We start from the raw sequence: 20,779 nt of genomic DNA, 5'->3' as shown, positions 1-20,779 counted from the left end.
ATGTTCAAATATTTTAGAACCTGTAAAACAAAACAGAATTCAATTTGAATTCAAACCAGTAAATAAAAACAGAAAAAGGAAATGAAAATTTGAAATAAGAGAGAGAAAGGGGCTTACCTGTCCACCGAACCAGGCCAAGCCACACCAGAGCAGCCCAGGACCAGCCCATCATCGCCACCATGTCAACCAAGCCCAGCTCAGCCCAACCCAAGACACCGTACCCCTTCGTTCCAAAAATATCAGCGAGAGGAGGGAGTTCATCCTCATCCTCTTCCTCTCAGGCGCTCGACAGCACGACGTCCTCCTCGCTGCTGTCGATCTCTCCTTAAGCGGCCGCGTGACGAGGCGCATTCCTGCGGCCTATAAATACCCCGGAACGAACCCTAGTTCTCAATTTCTTCTTTTCCCCTCCAATTTCTTCTCAGGCCGAAACCCTAGCTCGCCGGCCATTTCTTCTCGCCGGTGATTGAAGCACTCCCGAGCCATGCCGTGGTCACCATCGTCATCCCCGACCTCGACTTGTTCATCCTACGCAAGGAATCGAGCCGCAGAGCCCTTCAGCATCTTCACCGAGCCATCTTCTCCGACGCCGGCCACCGTCCCCGCCGTCGATTCGGACCACCGCAAGCCTCACCGTCAAGCCCTCGGTGCTCCTGGTGAGCTACTCGTTCTGCTGGTCTCCTTGGCCCGCTCAATTACGCATCATAGCTCCTCCGCACCGTGAGCCTGTGAGCACCGCCACATCATCTCGTCGCCGGCCTAGCTCCGATGACCAATAGCTAGCGGCGCCGCCACTATCTGCTTTGCCTTCGCATGCTGGTTCGAATGAAACAACTCGCCCATCTTCTCGAGCCCGAGAGCGTCGCCACCGTGGTCGACTGCCTCGCCGGAGTGAGCTCCCGCGCCATTTTTCGATTTTGACCTGGTCCACTCCCACGTGGCTGCCACGCTGGACCTGGCCCCACTCATCAGTGTCTGTGGCTAGAGTCCGAACCGGTATCTGTAGTGTTTTCTGTTTTAAATTAAAAACCAGTAAAATACTGAAACTTTGAAGAATTTTACAAAATTCATTTCAACTCAGAAAAATATAAATAATATATCAAAATGCTCATAAAAATAAACTCTATTCAAATAAAATATAAAACAAAAATGTGTGTCAAAATAAAAATTCACTTATTTTTAACCTGATTAATTATGCCATTTCATTTATTTAAAATGCAATTTGAATTCAATAATTAGTGAAGTTTTAAAAATTAAATTTTAACTATTCAGTAACCAAGTAAAATGTTAAGATTAATTTTCTTTATCATAGTTTCATTAACTTAATTATTAGTGGTAATTCATAAACCCTAATTACAAATTACTATTTTCTATTTTCTTTAAATAGTAATAACTCAAGAAAATATTATAAGCCAATATTATTTTGGTAAATCAAAACTTATTTACTTAAACATCTGTAGTTAACAAGTTAATTATTTTAAACCCTAATAACAATTATTAAACCCTGATTCTTAATTAAACTAAAATAGGAGTTACTCTAATTATTAAGTCTTGTGAAGATTAATAAAATGCCAAACCATTACTAATTATGCTTCAAAGTAATTAGTTACCACATTTATATTTCCAATCATCATTTTAGGAGATGTACCATAATTTAGAAACCCTAGTTTCAATTTGAATGAGAACCTTGATCTCATTATTCCATGTGTTCATCCATAGTAGTTGCAAACCTAAAACCCTAAGGATTTAACCCATGTGATCATTACACTTTAGTAGTAACTCTAAAACCCTAGTTGCTTATCACATGTGATCATGTGAATTTCACTTTACATAGAGAACCTTATTATGTGACCAACAAATGCAAGTCAGGATCCACCAACATAGAACCAATTCACATGAGTCATCATTTCATGTCTCTATTTCCAATTTAAACCTATATGATTTACTAGTGCCATCTTGATGCAAACTCTAGCCTGTTAATTGGATTAGTACCATTGATCACCACTCCATTATACCACACCATTAGGATCAACCTTAATCATCATAATTTAGTAGAACTATAATTATGAACCCTAGTATCAACCTTGTGTAATAATTCACAACACATGTTCCTATCCCACTCAACCCTACTTAGTAAATGATAAACCATTTAGTTACAAACCATTAAAGATTATTTAGTAAAGCAAATGTGAAGCCATAGTAAATCTAATAGCAAACCTATGGAACCATCTCAATAACCATCCTTTGATATGATACCCATAATCAACCATAGTAATAAACTTACTAATACTTGCTATGTATAGACCAATTCTATTTAAGAACCCAACTAGTTCCTATTAGAGAACTAAATGAATCCAATAGTAAACCCTAGAAAGCCATAGCTCCTATGTATAGTAGTTCATATTCTTATTTAACCTGTTCTTCAAAAGTTATTCTTTTGAAGTACAAATGTCAATCAAACCTTAGAAGCCCCAATCCTTCTTTGAAATACTCATTATTTATTAAACAACATATTCTTCAAAAGTTATTCTTTTGAAGTATAGTATAAGTAAACATCAACCATGTTCTGTAGAACCTAAAATTGACAACTGTTCTTTACATATTATTCCATCACTATTCTGTATGTGTATGATTGTTATGATGTCTTATATCACTTGGTTATGATGCTAATATAACCAAACCCTAATAAGAACCTTGTTTGAGAACCATTCTAAAAATGCAACCAACCCTAAAGAAATCTTTACAACTCATACATCCTAAATCATCGAGGTTAGGTTACGCTCGGGACGATTGCATCTCATACTATGCATTATAGCATCTTTGCCAGTTCTTTAAACATTGTCCTTACCGGACGATGATGGTATTTCAGCATTTGGAGTTCTCACGTATCGAAGCTTTTGCCTGCATAATCTTGCAGTCAAGAAAGGCAAGTTCATCGCTTGCTCATGTCATTTGATTATTTGTATCAAACTATATGAAAAGTACTATACTTATCACTCATGCATTGAAAAGCAAAGTATTATTTTACAATTATGAATATGACTATGTGGTGGGCAATGGAACCATGGTATGTGTTGATATGGTGGAGGTTCCATTGCATGGGTTATATCACCCTAGGATTAATTACCAATGCCGTCCAGTGATTCTAGCGCCGTACATATCGCGTTATCCATGAGATCTATAATGGCTCTGGGGAAGTCAGCTGTATCTTTTCCCTTTTGCACGCCAACGGATTGGTAGAGCCGGCAGGGTGTTGGAGGCACTGCCGTAGGTTGGGATAGCCTTTTAAATCCCCATCCGTTAGTGATGATGGCTCTACGATCTATGATGGATTGTCCGGAGTACACCATGAGTAAAGCCGTATTATCGGGGGAAGTCTACTGGAGGTTTACGGTTGGACAAAAGGGTGGGTTTGCAGGGTCGCGGAGAAGGCAGTGATTGGCTTGGATCTTATACTGGGCCTCACACCAAAGGAAGTGTGGACGGGGACATACTCTCGGCCGGCAACATGGTTAAGATCTCTTGTGGGGTAAAGTAACGCACCTCTGCAGAGGGTATCAAGAATTGTGACTGTCACTCCCTGTTCCGGGAAGGGAACTGCGAACGCGGTAGGAAAGGAACTCCACGAAGTTCTAGTCAACCTGTGAAGACTGACGGGCATAGTTTTCAGAATAAAATAAACCTTTTGAAGAAATGTTTATGAAAACTTGCATTGGCCTATGACTTTCTGGTCTATGGCTGTAGCTAGTGCATGATACACATATTTCCTAATATGAACTTGCTGAGTATGCTCGTACTCATTCTATCTCGTTTGAACCCCCTTCTTAGATCAATGCACCGAAGGAGAAACTACCGTGGAACTCGAAGACAAGGGAGTCAACTGCAACAAGATGAAGAATCCAATCAAAGAATTCAATGGAGTCAACTTCTGCATCAGTTATAATGGAAATCTAGACTTGTGATAGAAGGGAACCTTTCCCTAATCCTAGCACCTAAGTAGCTAGATTTCTATAGCAAGCCAGTTAGCTCTTAAGCTTGAGTTAGCAATAAGATAGACTACGAGTCGTTCTTCTGGAGCTTTATTTGAAGTTTTACCACACTGTAAAGTAGGAGGCTGTGTGGATCTTATGTAAACAGTTCGTGTGTACTTCTATAGACATACCTTGGACTCGCATATGTTTCTGTTGTACCACTCTGAGAGATGTAATATGAGTGGAACGGTGTTTCACTTGTGTTATGTCAACGACTTGTGTACTACACCATGCAGTGGTACGCTGGGTCACCACAGCTCCCGATGGGAGTAGCCCCCGAGGCTATGGACAAATGCTTGCATTTGATCATAGGCTCTCGCCTTTTCTTTCTTGCCATACTCAAGATTTCCTTCATTCTAAAATAGCCCCGAGCATTTGATCAAAAACTTGTATTTGATCAAAAACTCGCAAAATTAACAGCACTTATTTCTATCATCAATCTTCACATCACCGCAGTCGCAATTATCCTCTGTTAAAGTGACATCAATGCTGACGATAGCCACGAGCTCTGTATCGAAAACACGCGAACTCTGTCATGTCACTGAATTGTGGACCCAAAATCTATGGCATGTTGACACGTTACGCAAGTGGGGGACACATGTCCTCCGCTTTTTCTGGCACGCCTACTGTAGCGCCTGTCCAGTTCCTTCTCAGTGAAAATACGATTTTACCCCTTGAGCCACGTGTAACTCATCAAGTTTGTTACTGCTCCATCCAACGGTGCGCCGATTCGCGAGGTATCTATAACAGACCTTCTTCTTCCTCCGTTCTTCCCTTCACTGCGCCGCACCTCTGTTCTTCCAGAAATCCCCTCTGCAAACACCAGAGCTCCAGCACTCATGCATTGCCCCTCTGCCGCTAGCACCACTCTTTATGCCACCACGCGCAAGACTCACGAGGCACAGCACACCTGAATCAAAGATGGCGGCGCAAGATCTAGGAACCTCGGAGTGGGAAAGATCCAAGATTTCCAACCAAGACATCAATCTGATGAAGAAGCTTAGGCTGATGAAGTATAAAGAAGCGTTGCGCTTCCCCAGCGAGGAGAGCTACCCGACGCCTCCTATGGAATATCGGGTTAGCTTTGTTGACCATCTTATCCGCGGCCTTTCTGCTCCCATCCACAATTTTTTCCGTGGTCTACTTTTTGTGTACGGGTTGCAGCTTCATCAGCTGACTCCCAACTCCATCCTCCATGTTTCCATTTTCATCACACTTTGCGAGTGCTTCCTCGGAGTCCGTCCTAATTGGGCTCTGTGGAAGCGCATCTCCTGCCTCCGCCGAAATGGCTCCCACAACATCGCCTACAACATAGGCGGTGTTGTTATTTGCGTTCGCCCTGATGTCGAGTATTTTGACGTCAAATTTCCCGACTCCATCCAAGGGTGGCGCAAAAAATGGTTGTACTTCCACGAGGAATGCCCTGACTCGTTGGAATATAACATCGCCCCCTTCGATGGGGGTGCGGAAATTCTTCGCCGCCGATCCTGGGACGCAGAGGCCACCGAAGAAGAGAAAACGGCGATAGAGGCGCTGATGACCCGTATCCGCGAGCTCCAAAATACCCGTGGCAAGGAATTGTCGGGTATCCAAATCACAGCGTATTTCCTTAGGATTAGGGTGCAGCCTCTGCAGGCTCGCAAGAATCCTCTCTGGATGTATGCTGGCGAAAAAGATGTCAACCGGCTCTCCAAGGATCTTGCAGTGAAGGACTTGGAAAAGCTTGTCCGAAGAATCTCATCGCTTAGCAAGAAAGATGTCATTCCATCCTCTTGTCGCGTGGAGCCGTATAGCGGCGCCAACGCCCTCCCCAAGATAAATTATCATTGTCCATACTGCTATTTTATCGACTGCTATTTTTAACATTTGTCGATATATGTTGTCTTCTTGTAGAAACATCAAGTTTTATCTTCTCTTCCCCCTCTTCATGAAGGCGGGGAAGTCGAAGAACGAACCGTCGTCACCGATGAGAACCAGGGCACTTCTCGCCCTGAGAGCGAAGTTGCGGGTTCTCACAAATCCGCGGCTTCCTCTGAAAAAGAAGTTGATTCCGAGGCCACCGAGTCTACGCATTCCCTCCCCTCTGCTGCTTCTCCAACGAACAAGCGGAAAAGGGATGAAGTCGTAGACTCTGGTACCTCCAAAACTGATAGGTCCCCTCTCGAGGAAACTCTACCCAAAGAGGAGGAAAAACCCTTCAACCCTTACGATGATGCCCTCGTCAGCTCGTAAGTGTCTGTCGCCTTTTTCTTGTGCACCCGAGTTTTTTGACTGTTTTGTTTCTTATACTTTTCTTGGTGTTCAGTGGTGATGAGGAAGAAAATCCTCCTGTTGATGTGACTGCTCGCACGAGCACATCTCGTACTCCAGTTATTTCCGAGGCTCGTCCTGACGCAGACGAAACCTCGGCTCCTCAATAGGATATAGGACACCCCAGTCCTGTCGTGAGCCCCCGTGCTCCGTCGCCAAAAAGAGCGAGGACCGATCTGGGCAAAAGGTTAAGTCTCTTGGTCGATAGCTCATCGACTCCTCCTATGGACGATGTAAGTGCCTTTCTCGTTCGCTTTTTGACTTTTTTTTGGTCGAACATTTTCAGCCCTTTCTCACTCCGTGTTACTTTCCATCCTTTGATGAAGGAGTTCGTTCGTCTTGGTACCCAACTTATCTGGTACCGTGACCTTGCTGATAAATTGAAAGGTATTCTTTGCTTGCTTCATTTCATCGAGTAGATTCTCCTCTTCTATTTTGTTATAACCTTTGTCATCCTTTATTTTGCTAGATTCCCTTTCTGAGGCAAATAAGCGCGCTGATGATCTTGCCCTCAAGCTAGAGCAAAGTGAAAAAGCTCACAAAAAGGCTGAATTAGATGTTGGTGCTGTCGAGGATCTTCGAAAGAGGCTCCATGACGCGGAAAATGCCTTAAGTGAGAACACAGCTCGACAATCTGCTCGCGTGGAAGACATCATTGCTCGCTTGGAGTCGCAGAATCGGCGCTTCGTTAGTAAGTGCCCTAATCACTTTGATTCGTCATAGACTTTTGCTTTTCTATGCATCTCTTGACAACTCAAAGATTTTGTTTCAGCAGGGAAAACGCATCAATATTTTGAACTTGAAACGCCTGAAGATGATCGCCTTCTGGACGCTCTTTCTCTCCTTGAAATTCATGGAGACGAAGTTCGCCAGAGCATCGCTGATGCTAGGTCGGGGTTGTCGCGGCTTTTTCCCTACTTCTTCGCGAAGAAAGAGGAGCCCGACACTTTTGCCGCCCTGACCAAGTGCTTCATCCCCAAAGAAGATCTTGGGTTGGGCCTCCGTCAAGAGGGCTTGAAGATTGGCGTTGAAGGCACCATCGCATTGGTTGCTGACAGCCAACAAAACGTTGACTGGGCGAAGGTTGGTGATGCGAAGAAGATGGAGACGAAGAGTTGGCAATCCTTGATTAAGGCTGCCAAGCCTAACTCGAAGAAGATCCTCTCCTTCCTCGGATGCAAACCAACTCCTTCTCCTAGTTCGTCAAAGCCGGAGGTCAAGTAGACCGTCTCGTCTCTGATTTTGCTTTTGCTTTTTTCCTCTTTTATTACTGTCGCCGTAGTAGCTTTTGCGACAGCTTACCACTGGTTCACTAGGGACCCTCTTTTGTAATGCTCATGTAAATATCCAAATAAATCAATACAATGCTATCTTTGCCAAGTTATTGATGTCGAAACATTTCTCTCCAGTTGGTTTTTGACAACTATTCCGTGGTGCCTCGTTCTGCGGATGCGTTACCGGCCGCGTCTTTCTCGAGAAAAACCTTCGTTGACGAGTTTATTGAAGGTTCTTCAAGTGCTGCTCAGAATGATGATTTAAACGAACTTCGACAACAACTTCAGTCAATGAAGAAACAGGCTCTCGTGATAATGTAACAGTCCCGAAAATCTTCTGAAAGGGGAAAACTTGCTCTCAGGAAGCCCTAGCATTGAAGGAAACCGCGGTTACTGAGGCTGCCGAGGCTACTTCACTGGAAAATTATATGCTTCGACTGATGAACGACTCCAGCTTGGATATGACGGGTACACTTCCTGAACTTGGCCATATTTGACTTTACTCTTAGTGTTTTCTCTCTCTCTTGCTGATTCTTCCACTGGATAGGTTCTTTTTTGGATACTGCTGCCGAAGATCCGCGTGTTGAAGCTCGGTCCAATGTGCTTCTCAAGCTTGCACTGGAGCATGGTTCTAATTTCTGGGCTACGCCTGAACGTACCCAACAAATCGTTAGATTTCAAGATCGCGCGGGTCAAGTTCGCGATTTTCTCGACTTCTGCACAAGGACATTATCTTTAGTTTATAACACCATGTTTCCACGCAACCCTCCGCCAGAAACTCTTCCTGCTCTGATGGACAAATTCCGGGATGCCCCTCGAATCCACGAATTTGTGCGGGCCCAACTTTCTGCTGGAGCAAGATTTGTCATGATTATGATACAGGTCTGCTACTGTTATCACCAGATTTTAACCAAGTCAGAGGTGGGCCGTGATTGAGATGGGCTTAGGGAATATGCACGGAAAATACTCCTGAACCGGTCTTGTATAAGAGTTTGGGCTAGATTGCCCGTGTATCTGTAAATTATAGTAGGTTACGTGTCGGTTAGAATTAAGAGATAGAGTCTAGCTCGTACACGGTTGGGTTTATTCCCAAGTTAGAAAGTCTACGGACTATAAATATGTATCTAGGGTTATTGAGAAAAGAGGACGATCACGTTCACAACAAACCAATCTAGGCGCATCGCCACCCCTTGTTTCGAGGGTTCCTTCCGGGTAAGCGCCATGCTGCCTAGATCGCATCTTGCGATCTAGGCAGTACCAAGTTTATTCGTTGATCATGCGTTGCTCGTACTGAAGCCTTGTTGATGGCGAGCAACGCCGTTATCATAGATATGTTAAGGATAGCATCGATATTATATTGATGTATTCGCGTAGTTATGCTATCCCTAGATATCTAGCTGCCTTTACACCTATTTTAGGTGTAAGGGCAGCACCTTGCTTAGTCTTTATTTAGTAGATTTGATCTGTTATGGTCGTTCCTTGTGTCCCAAGGATTAGTTTGATATCTGCATAGTTAGGTCTTGCAAACGGGTTGAATGATCCAGTAGTGCGTAAGGCATAGTTTGCTGATCCTAGAGAGGATGTTCCGGGAATCAACTCTACGTTGGTTTTTAGGCCTTGTTTAGGGCTGGTTTTCTATCATCTTTCGTGTCTGCCAGGCTCAACTATGTAGGGATACGTTGCATAGAAAACAAAAAATTTCCTACCGCGAACACGCAATCCAAGCCAAGATGCAATCTAAAAGACGGTAGCAACGAGGGGATTATCGAGTCTCACCCTTGAAGAGATTCCAAAGCCTACAAGATGAGGCTCTTGTTGTTGCGGTAGACGTTCACTTGCCGCTTGCAAAAGCGCGCAGAAGATCTTGATCGCGGCGCCACGAACGGGCAGCACCTCTGTACTCGGTCACACGTTCGGTTGTTGATGAAGACGACGTCCACCTCCCCGTTCCAGCGGGCAGCGGAAGTAGTAGCTCCTCTTGAATCCGACAGCACGACGGCGTGGTGTCGGTGGTGGTGGAGAAACCCGGCGGAGCTTCGCTAAGCGTGCGGGAAGTGGAGGAGCGGGGCGGCTAGGGTTTGGGGAGAGGGGGGCGCCGGCCACTTGAGGTGGTGCGGCCACCTTGTGCTTGTTGGGGTGGCCGGCCCCCTCCCCTTGTCCCTCATTATATAGGTGGAAGCCCCAAGTGTTGGACTACAAGTCTCCGAATAAGACCCGAACCCAAAACCTTCCATGTGATAGGGAAACCTACCCAAGGTGGGAATCCCACTTGGGGTGGGATTCCCCCCTTCCATGTGGGGGGGTGGCCGGCCCCCTTAGGGGAGTCCACTTGGGACTCCTCCCCCTTAGGGTTGGCCGGCCATGGGAGGCGGAGTCCCTCCGGGACTCCGCCTTCCTTAGTGATTTCTTCCGGACTTTTCTAGAACCTTCTAGAACCTTCCATAGAACCTTCCGGATCATTTTAAATCTTATAAAATGACTTCCTATATATGAATCTTATTCTCCGGACCATTCCGGAACTCCTCGTGATGTCCGGGATCTCATCCGGGACTCCGAACAAATATTCGAACTCCATTCCATATTCAAGTTCTACCATTTCAACATCCAACTTTAAGTGTGTCACCCTACGGTTCACGAACTATGCGGACATGGTTGAGTACTCAGTCCGACCAATGACCAATAGCGGGATCTGGAGATCCATAATGGCTCCCACATATTCAACGATGACTTTAGTGATCGAATGAACCATTCACATACGATACCAATTCCCTTTGTCACGCGATATTTTACTTGTCCGAGGTTTGATCATCGGTATCACTCTATACCTTGTTCAACCTCGTCTCCTGACAAGTACTCTTTACTCGTACCGTGATATGTGGTCTCTTATGAACTTATTCATATGCTTGCAAGACATTAGACGACATTCCACTGAGAGGGACCAGAGTATATCTATCCGTCATCGGGATGGACAAATCCCACTGTTGATCCATATGCCTCAACTCATACTTTCCGGATACTTAATCCCACCTTTATAACCACCCATTTACGCAGTGGCGTTTGATGTAATCAAAGTACCTTTCCGGTATAAGTGATTTACATGATCTCATGGTCATAAGGACTAGGTAACTATGTATCGAAAGCTTATAGCAAATAACTTAATGACGTGATCTTATGCTACGCTTAATTGGGTGTGTCCATTACATCATTCATACAATGATATAACCTTGTTATTAATAACATCCAATGTTCATGATTATGAAACTAATCATCCATTAATCAACAAGCTAGATAAGAGGCATACTAGGGACTCTTTGTTGTTTACATATCACACATGTATCAATGTTTCGGTTAATACAATTATAGCATGGTATATAAACATTTATCATAAACATAAAGATATATAATAACCACTTTTATTATTGCCTCTTGGGCATATCTCCAACAGTCTCCCACTTGCACTAGAGTCAATAATCTAGATTACATTGTAAGGAACCTAACACCCATGGCATTCTGGTGTTGGTCATGTTTTGCCCTAGGGAGAGCTTTAGTCAACGGATCTGCTACATTCAGATCAGTGTGTACTTTGCAAATCTTTACTTCTCCATCTTCGATGTACTCGCGAATCGAGTGATAACGCAGCTTGATATGCTTCAGCCTCTTGTGTGACCTTGGTTCTTGTGCATTGGCGATGGCACCCATGTTGTCACAGTAGATGACTAGTGGGTCCAATGCACTAGGGACTACACCGAGCTCTACAATGAAACTCTTCATCCATACCGCTTCTGATGAAGCCTCTGAAGCCGCTATGTACTCTGATTCTGTTGAAGACTTCGCCACCGTGTAGTGCTTCGAGCTTGCCCAGCTTACTGCAACACCATTCAATATAAACACGTACCCAGACTGTGACTTAGAGTCATCAGGATCGGTGTTCCAACTTGCATCGGTGTAACTTGTTACAACGAGCTCTTGGTCACCTCCATAACAAAGAAGCATATCCTTAGTTCTTTTCAAGTACTTCAGGATATTCTTGACCGCTGTCCAATGTTCCATTCCTGGATCACTTTGATATCTGCTAGTCAAACTAACAGCATGCGCTATATCCGGTCTTGTACATAGCATGGCATACATAATAGAGCCTACTGCCGAAGCATAGGGGATCTGACTCATCCTTTCTCTTTCTTCTGCCGTAGCCGGTCCTTGAGTCTTACTCAAGACCTTGCCTGGTAACATAGGTAAAAGCCCTTTCTTACTTTCGTCCATTCTAAACTTCTTTAGAATCTTGTCCAGGTATGTACTCTGTGATAGCCCTATTAGGCGTCTTGATCTATCTCTATAAATCTTGATGCCTAATATATACGATGCTTCACCAAGGTCTTTCATTGAAAAACTGTTATTCAAATAACCTTTTACACTGCTTAATAGTTCTATATCATTCCCAATCAATAATATGTCATCTACATATAATATCAGGATTGCTACAGAGCTCCCACTCACTTTCTTGTAAATACAGGCCTCTCCATGGCACTGTATAAACCCGAAGTCTTTGATTACCTTATCAAAGTGTTGGTTCCAACTTCTTGATGCTTGCTTCAGTCCATAGATTGAACGCTGAAGTTTGCATACTTTGTCAGCATTTTTAGGATCAACAGAACCTTTGGGTTGTACCATATACAACTCTTCCTCAATGTCTCCATTAAGGAACGCCGTTTTGACATCCATCTGCCAAATCTCATAATCGAAAAATGCAGCTATTGCTAACAAAATCCTCACAGATTTTAGCTTCGCTACAGGTGAGAAAGTCTCATCGTAGTCAACACCTTGAATTTGTCGGAAACCCTTTGCGACAAGTTGAGCTTTATAGAAAGTAATATTACCATCAGCATCTGTTTTTCTCTTGAAGATCCATTTATTCTCGACAGCCTTGCGGCTATCTGGTAAGTCTACCAAAGTCCATAATTTGTTATCATACATGGATCCCATTTCGGATTTCATGGCTTCTTGTCATTTGTTGGAATCTGGGCTCATCATTGCTTCTTCATATGTCGCAGGGTCCTCATCATTGCTATCCACAATCATGACATTTAGACAAGGATCATACCAATCAGGAGTGGCACGTTCCCTTGTCGATCTGCGAGTTTCAGTAGTTTCCTCGTTCGAAGTTTCATGATCATTATCATTAGCTTCCTCTTTTGCCGGTGTAGGCGGTACAGGTACAACTTCCGGTACTGCGCTACTCTGATCAACGAGTATAGATTCATCAATCTCATCGAGTTCTACTTTTCTTCCAGACACTTCTTTAGTGAGAAATTCTTTCTCAAGAAAGGTTCCGTTCTTAGCAACAAAGATTTTGCCTTTGGATCTGTGATAGAAAGTGTACCCTATAGTTTCCTTAGGGTATCCTATGAAGACGCATTTCTCCGCTTTGGGTTCTAGCTTGTCCGGTTGTAACTTTTTTACATAGGCTTCGCAACCCCAAACTTTAAGGAACGATAGCTTAGGTTTCTTATTAAACCATAATTCATACGGTGTCGTTTCTACGGATTTTGATGGTGCTCTATTTAAAGTGAATGCGGCTGTCTCTAATGCATAACTCCAAAATGATAACGGCAAATCAGTAAGAGACATCATAGAACGAACCATATCTAAGAGAGTTCGATTACGACGTTCGGACACACCATTTCGTTGTGGTGTTCCCGGCGGTGTCAATTGTGAAAGTATTCCGCATTTCTTTAAATGCATGCCAAATTCATAACTCAGATATTCACCTCCGCGATCAGATCGTAGAAATTTAATCTTCTTGTTACGTTGATTTTCTACTTCACTTTGGAATTCCTTAAACATCTCAAAAGTTTCGGATTTATGTTTCATGAAATAGATATACCCATATCTACTCAGATCATCTGTGAAGGTTAGAACATAACGATAACCACCGCGCGATGCTACGCTCATTGGTCCGCACACATCGGTATGTATGATTTCCAATAAGTCAGTAGCTCGCTCCATCATACCAGAAAATGGAGTCTTAGTCATTTTTCCCATTAGACATGCTTCACATCTATCAAGTGACTCAAAGTCAAGTGATTCAAGTAATCCATCAGTATGGAGTTTCTTCATGCGTTTCACTCCAATATGACCAAGACGACAGTGCCACATATAAGTAGAATAATCATTCAATTTCATTCGTTTAGCATCAATGTTATATATATGCATATCACTACTATCGAGATCTAACAGAAATAAGCCATTCTTTTCAGGTGCTCGACCATAAAAGATATTATTCATAAAAATAGAACAACCATTATTCTCAGACTTGAATGAATAACCGTCTTGCATTAAACAAGATCCAGATATAATGTTCATGCTCAACGCGGGTACAAAATAACAATTATTTAGGCTTAAAACTAATCCCAAAGGTAGATGTAGAGGAAGTGTGCCGACAGCGATCACATCGACTTTGGATCCGTTTCCAACGCGCATCATCACTTCATCTTTCAGTAGTCTTCGTTTATTCTTTAGTTCCTGTTTCGAGTTACAAATATGAGCAACCGAACCAGTATCAAATACCCAGGTACTAGAACGAGAACCAGTGAGATAAACATCTATAACATGTGTATCAGATATACCTTCTTTCTTCTTGACAAGGCCACTCTTCAGATCAGCCAGATACTTGGAGAAATTACGCTTCCAGTGTCCCTTCTCCTTGCAGTAATAGCACTCAGCATCAGGCTTAGGGCCGTTCTTAGGTTTCATAGGAGGCGTGGCAGCTTTCTTGCCACCCTTCTTGAATTTTCCCTTAGACTTGCCCTGTTTTCTTGAAACTGGTGGTCTTGTTGACCATCAACACTTGGTGCTCTTTCTTGATCTCAATCTCAGTAGCTTTTAGCATGCCAAAGAGTTCAGGTAACTCCTTGTTCATGTTCTGCATATTGTAGTTCATCACAAAGTTCTTGTAACTTGGTGGCAGTGATTGAAGGACACGATTAATCCCCAGTCTGTTAGGAATCACTATTCCCAAGTCACTGAGTTTCTTCGCATGCCCGGTCATGGCGAGCATGTGCTCACTAATGGAGCTGCCTTCTTCCATCATACAGCTGAAGAAATGTTTCGATGTTTCATAGCATTCCACGGCCGCATGAGTCTCAAATATAGCTTTCAGCTCATTCATCAACTCATGAGGATCGTGGTGCTCAAAACGTTTTTGAAGATCGGATTCCAGACTGCAGAGGATGGCACACTGAACTTGAGAGTACCAAGTTTTCCGAGTTGCGTAAACAACCTTTACTTCATCGGTTTCAGTTTCTGCAGGAGGGTCACCTAGCGGTGCATCAAGCACATATTGCAGATTTCCGCCAGAGAGGAAGATCCTCACATGACGGAACCAGTCGGTGAAGTTGCTACCGTTGCTCTTAAGCTTTTCTTTCTCTAGGAACTGGTTAAAATTGATTGGGGACGCCATCTCTACAACATATATTTGCAATAGTTTAGACTAAGTTTATGACAAATTGAGTTCAAATTTTAATTCAACATAATTAAAAATCAAGGTGAACTCCCACTCAAAACAATATCCCTCGCATTGTCTTAGTGATCACACGAACCAAATCCACCGCACCTAAGCCCGATCATGACGAGACAAGGTGTGATTTCAATGGCGAACACTCAAAGTGTTCATCATATCAACCATATGATTCATGCTCTACCTTTCGGTATCACGTTGCATAGAAAACAAAAAATTTCCTACCGCGAGCACGCAATCCAAGCCAAGATGCAATCTAGAAGACGGTAGCAACGAGGGGATTATCGAGTCTCACCCTTGAAGAGATTCCAAAGCCTACAAGATGAGGCTCTTGTTGCTGCGCTAGACGTTCACTTGCCGCTTGCAAAAGCGCGTAGAAGATCTTCATCACGGTGCCACGAACGGGCAGCACCTCCGTACTCGGTCACACGTTCGGTTGTTGATGAAGACAACGTCCACCTCCCCATTCCAGCGGGCAGGGGAAGTAGTAGCTCCTCTTGAATCCGACAGCACGACGGCGTGGTGTCGGTGGTGGTGGAGAAACCCGGCGGAGCTTCGCTAAGCGTGCGGGAAGTGGAGGAGCGGGGCGGCTAGGGTTTGGGGAGAGGGGGGCGCCGGCCACTTGAGGTGGTGCGGCCACCTTGTGCTTGTTGGGGTGGCCGGCCCTCTCCCCTTGTCCCTCATTATATAGGTGGAAGCCCCAAGTGTTGGACTACAAGTCTCCGAATAAGACCCGAACCCAAAACCTTCCATGTGATAGGGAAACCTACCCAAGGTGGGAATCCCACTCTGGGTGGGATTCCCCCCTTCCATGTAGGGGGGTGGCCGGCCCCCTTAGGGGAGTCCACTTGGGACTCCTCCCCCTTAGGGTTGGCCGGCCATGGGAGGTGGAGTCCCTCCGGGACTCCGCCTTCCTTAGTGATTTCTTCCGGACTTTTCTAGAACCTTCCATAGAACCTTCCGGATCATTTTAAATCTTATAAAATGACTTCCTATATATGAATCTTATTCTCCGGACCATTCCGGAACTCCTCGTGATGTCCGGGATCTCATCTGGGACTCCGAACAAATATTCGAATTCCATTCCATATTCAAGTTCTACCATTTCAACATCCAACTTTAAGTGTGTCACCCTACGGTTCGCGAACTATGCGGACATGGTTGATTACTCACTCCGACCAATAACCAATAGCGGGATCTAGAGATCCATAATGGCTCCCACATATTCAACGATGACTTTAGTGATCGAATGAACCATTCACATACGATACCAATTCCCTTTGTCACGCGATATTTTACCTGTCCGAGGTTTGATCATCGGTATCACTCTATACCTTGTTCAACCTCGTCTCCTGACAAGTACTCTTTACTCGTACCGTGATATGTGGTCTCTTATGAACTTATTCATATGCTTGCAAGACATTAGACGACATTCCACCAAGAGGGCCCAGAGTATATCTATCCGTCATCGGGATGGACAAATCCCACTGTTGATCCATATGCCTCAACTCATACTTTCCGGATACTTAATCCCACCTTTATAACCACCCATTTACGCAGTGGCGTTTGATGTAATCAAAGTACCTTTCCGGTATAAGTGATTTACATGATCTCATGGTCATAAGGACTAGGTAACTATGTATCGAAAGCTTATAGCAAATAACTTAATGACGTGATCTTATACTACGCTTAATTGGGTGTGTCCATTACATCATTCATACAATGATATAACCTTGTTATTAATAACATCCAATGTTCATGATTATGAAACTAATCATCCATTAATCAACAAGCTAGATAAGAGGCATAGTAGGGACTCTTTGTTGTTTACATATCACACATGTATCAATGTTTCGGTTAATACAATTATAGCATGGTATATAAACATTTATCATAAACATAAAGATATATAATAACCACTTTTATTATTGCCTCTTTGGCATATCTCCAACAAACTACGTGTAGGATGTTCCGGTTATGCGGTGAAAACCCTAGATCGTCGTAGATCGTTTTAACTTCGTATTGATCAAGCAGGACCACCACGCTATCGTAGATCCAATACAAATCGTGGGTGGATCGGCTCCTTGAGTCGATTCACAGGATAACCTGAGAGCCGATCGAGGCTCGTATTTAATGTTTACGTGTATGCCATGCAGGAAACTAGTCGAAGCAATCCATCACCTTCCTGACCAGGTATAGGTCAGGTGGCACGCCCTTGCACCAGCTTGGACGTGTGCCGGAGCATTGTGGGTCGTCGCCCGAGGGACCAGGGCCCACCAGCAGTCCTGGGAGCCTCCCGGCTCTCCGTGTTGCCCGTCGCTGCTCGCCGGTGGATTTTGGTAGGCAACACATTCTGGCACGCCCCGTGGGACATTCTTCTACATCAACTGCATCAACATCTGCACCAGAGATGGCGGAAGACCCAGTCACGTACGAAGATCTGACTGAGGAGCATAAGAAGAAGTATAATGAGCTTAAAGCTCTCTTTGAAGCCGACCTAATTGGCTCTTTTGAGAGGACCCGCACACATGGCATTAGGTGGAAAGGGTTCTCAGCCGAAGGCGCTCTCGATGAAGTGGATCTGTCTACTTCTTCAGAAGAACGCACCAGAGCTCTGCGCCAGGAAATTAATTACATGGTGGCGCATTCGCTCCACCGTCATTCTGAGAGCCTGGTGAACGCTTTCGAGCGTGTTGCGCTTCGCGTGGTCCAGGAAATCATGAAGCATCAGTACTCTCCGTCAGGACCTACCCTAGGGACTCACCAAGGAGAGATACCGTTCCAGACCAGGCCGCAGCTGCCATTCGCGCTAGCAGCTCCAGAGCCGCCGGGTTCGCCGGCGTACGTCGTCTACAAGGTTGGAGGCGATCCTAGCGATTACCAGTTCCTGCACGAACCACCTAAGGAAATCCCGCGCGGATACACGTGCACGTACGTGCCAGACTGCAATAACTTGGCGCGCACGAACCAGATTGCAACAGGAGGAATTTCTGGAACAGCAGGAGGGATTTCTGGAGCGGATGCTGAGAAGCAGGCGTGGCTAGCTAAATATGTCACCGCAACGAGTCATCAAAGCTCGTCCCCTGCAACTAACGTCGTGGATCAGATCAGTGCAATCTTGAGAGACCAGTTCGGCATGGTGCCAAAGAGGAGGGCAATCGGCTATTCCAAGCCGTACCCCAACGAGTATGATTTGATTCCCCTACCGCCCAAGTATCGGCTCCCTGAGTTCTCAAAGTTTAGTGGATCAGAAGGGTCTATTTCAATTGAGCATGTGAGCCGATATTTGGCGCAGTTGGGCATGATTTCAGCATCAGACCAGTTACGTGTGAGGTTTTTTGCGCAATCTCTCACAGGTTCAGCTTTTGGGTGGTACACCTCGCTGCCACCAGATTCAATCCGGACGTGGAAGCAGATGGAAGAGCAGTTCCACATGCAATATCACTCAGAAGCTACCGAGGCTGGCATTGCCGATCTGACGCAAGTACGACAGAAGCGCGGAGAGACGATGTCGGAATACATTCAGCGCTTCAGGACCGTCAGGAACCGATGTTATTCGGTTCGTTTGAATGAGAAAGAAGCAGTCGATCTGGCAGTGTTGGGTCTCGCGTCGCCGATCAAGGACATGGTTTGCCAAGCGGAATACACTTCACTGGCGCATATGGTTCAGAAACTATCATTGTATGAGCAGCGCCACCCAGAATTGTACCAGGACAAATTCAAACGCCCGGTAAACCTGGTTGAGACAGAAGAGGATGAAGACTCGGCAGCAGACCAGGAGGTAGCCGTGGCTGAATGGGCTCGGGGGAAAACCCCGTGTCCTGCAAGTGGGTGAAACCACAAGGTCCTGCAAAAGGGTTTGACTTCGATGTAAGCAAAGCTGAGCAGATTTTTGATCTATTGCTTAAGGAGAAGCAGCTGAAGTTACCCGAAGGCCATAAAATCCCTACGGCGCAAGAACTGAACGGAAGGCCATACTGCAAGTGGCATCACTCGTTCACCCATACCACCAGCAACTGCAAGGTGTTGCATCAGCAGATCCAAATGGCGATAGAACAAGGCCATCTTATTTTTAGCCAGTATGCCATGAAAGTGGACACGCAACCGTTTCCTGCCGTCAACATGGTGGAGCTCAATCACTCCGGAACGCGTCGGCTAGATTTCTCGTTCGATGTTAACATGGCAGGGCCTGTATACTACCCTGGTAGGGACAAAGAAGAGAGCAGTCACTCTCGTGGCAAGGAAAAGGAGGAGGCCGGCCCACGCGACCGACCCCGATATGATGACAGACGGTATGTCACAGAAGAACAAGTGAGGAATGTGCGGTACCAACGACCACTCTCCGAGCATCTCCTTAACAAATATGAGCGTCAGTACGATCGACGCCGGCGGTACGACGTAGACGACGAGAAATATCGTCGATTTGACGTAGACAATAGAAAATATCGTCGGCATGATAGAGACGACGAAGGATATGAGCGCCGCGCTAACGGGAGGCCAAGAGAGCAGGAAGACCTGGACAAACACTGGGATTGTCCTTTCTTTAAACATTGCTGGGATTCAGGGATGAGCCGATTGCCTACAATCGATAACTGCCCGGAATGTAGACAGAAGAAGGGGGACACAGGTGACGTGTCAGTGTTCAAACGTCTAGGGCCTCTCCCATCTCAGAATAGGCGAGCTGAGTCATCTAGGATAAAAGATCTCGAGGAGTTAGAAGATGAAGAAGAAGAGGAAGAAGATAGATACCACCGGCTAAGGTGGTGCCCTGATGGACTCAGTCACTCTCAAAAGCGTAGGGTTCAGCGACTACGTAGCTTGGAGGAAGCCGAGAAGTTGTACCTGCACACGTTGAGGAAAGCGCGGCCCGATCTGGCCGCGAAAATTCAGCAAACTTTGGACGAGGAGGGTCGTCCACAGAAGAAAGAATGGCGCCCCAAACAAAAGAAAGCCGATGATGAGGCATCGGCTGGCACAAACATGGTGTTCATACTTCCGTCGGAGTTTTGTGCTCCAAGAACAGAAGAGGCACCTGTAGCACAGCTTGACTGCGGCCCACAGCTAGTTATCTTTGAAAAGCCGCGAGAAAAGAGCTACAGACATCTGAAGGCCCTGTACTTGAGAGGTTATATCAATGGGCAACCTGTCAATAAGATGTTGGTTGACACGGGAGCGGCAGTCAATATAATGCCATACTCCATGCTACGTCGTCTGGGACGCTCTAGCACGAATCTAATCAAAACCAACGTCACACTAAGCGACTTCAACGGCCAAGCATCAGAAGCTCAAGGCGTTCTGAACGTGGATCTAACCGTAGGCCGAAAGACCATCCCTACGTCATTCTTCATCGTCGATAGCAAAATCACCTACGCTGTCCTGCTAGGGAGGGATTGGATTCACGCCAACTGCTGCATTCCATCCACAATGCACCAATGCTTGATTCAGTGGGATGGAGATGAAGTAGAGGTCATCCATCCAGATGACTCAGCCGAGATCTCAACAGCTGGCATGAACATTTGGGAAACGGAAGACCAAGAGACACTCTCTGGAGTCAGTTTGGACGGCTGTGAGCGCATCGAAGTGACAAAAAATGGGGTGAGGCTGGTCTTATCCACCGGCCTGACAGTGTAACAAGAGCAAAGTCGAGCGAC

Source organism: Lolium perenne, chromosome 1 (genome assembly GCF_019359855.2).
Source record: "Lolium perenne isolate Kyuss_39 chromosome 1, Kyuss_2.0, whole genome shotgun sequence".
NCBI classification, from domain to species: Eukaryota; Viridiplantae; Streptophyta; class Magnoliopsida; order Poales; family Poaceae; genus Lolium; species Lolium perenne.
The sequence above is the reverse complement of the archived record's forward strand: the minus strand, read 5'-3'. Positions refer to the sequence as shown.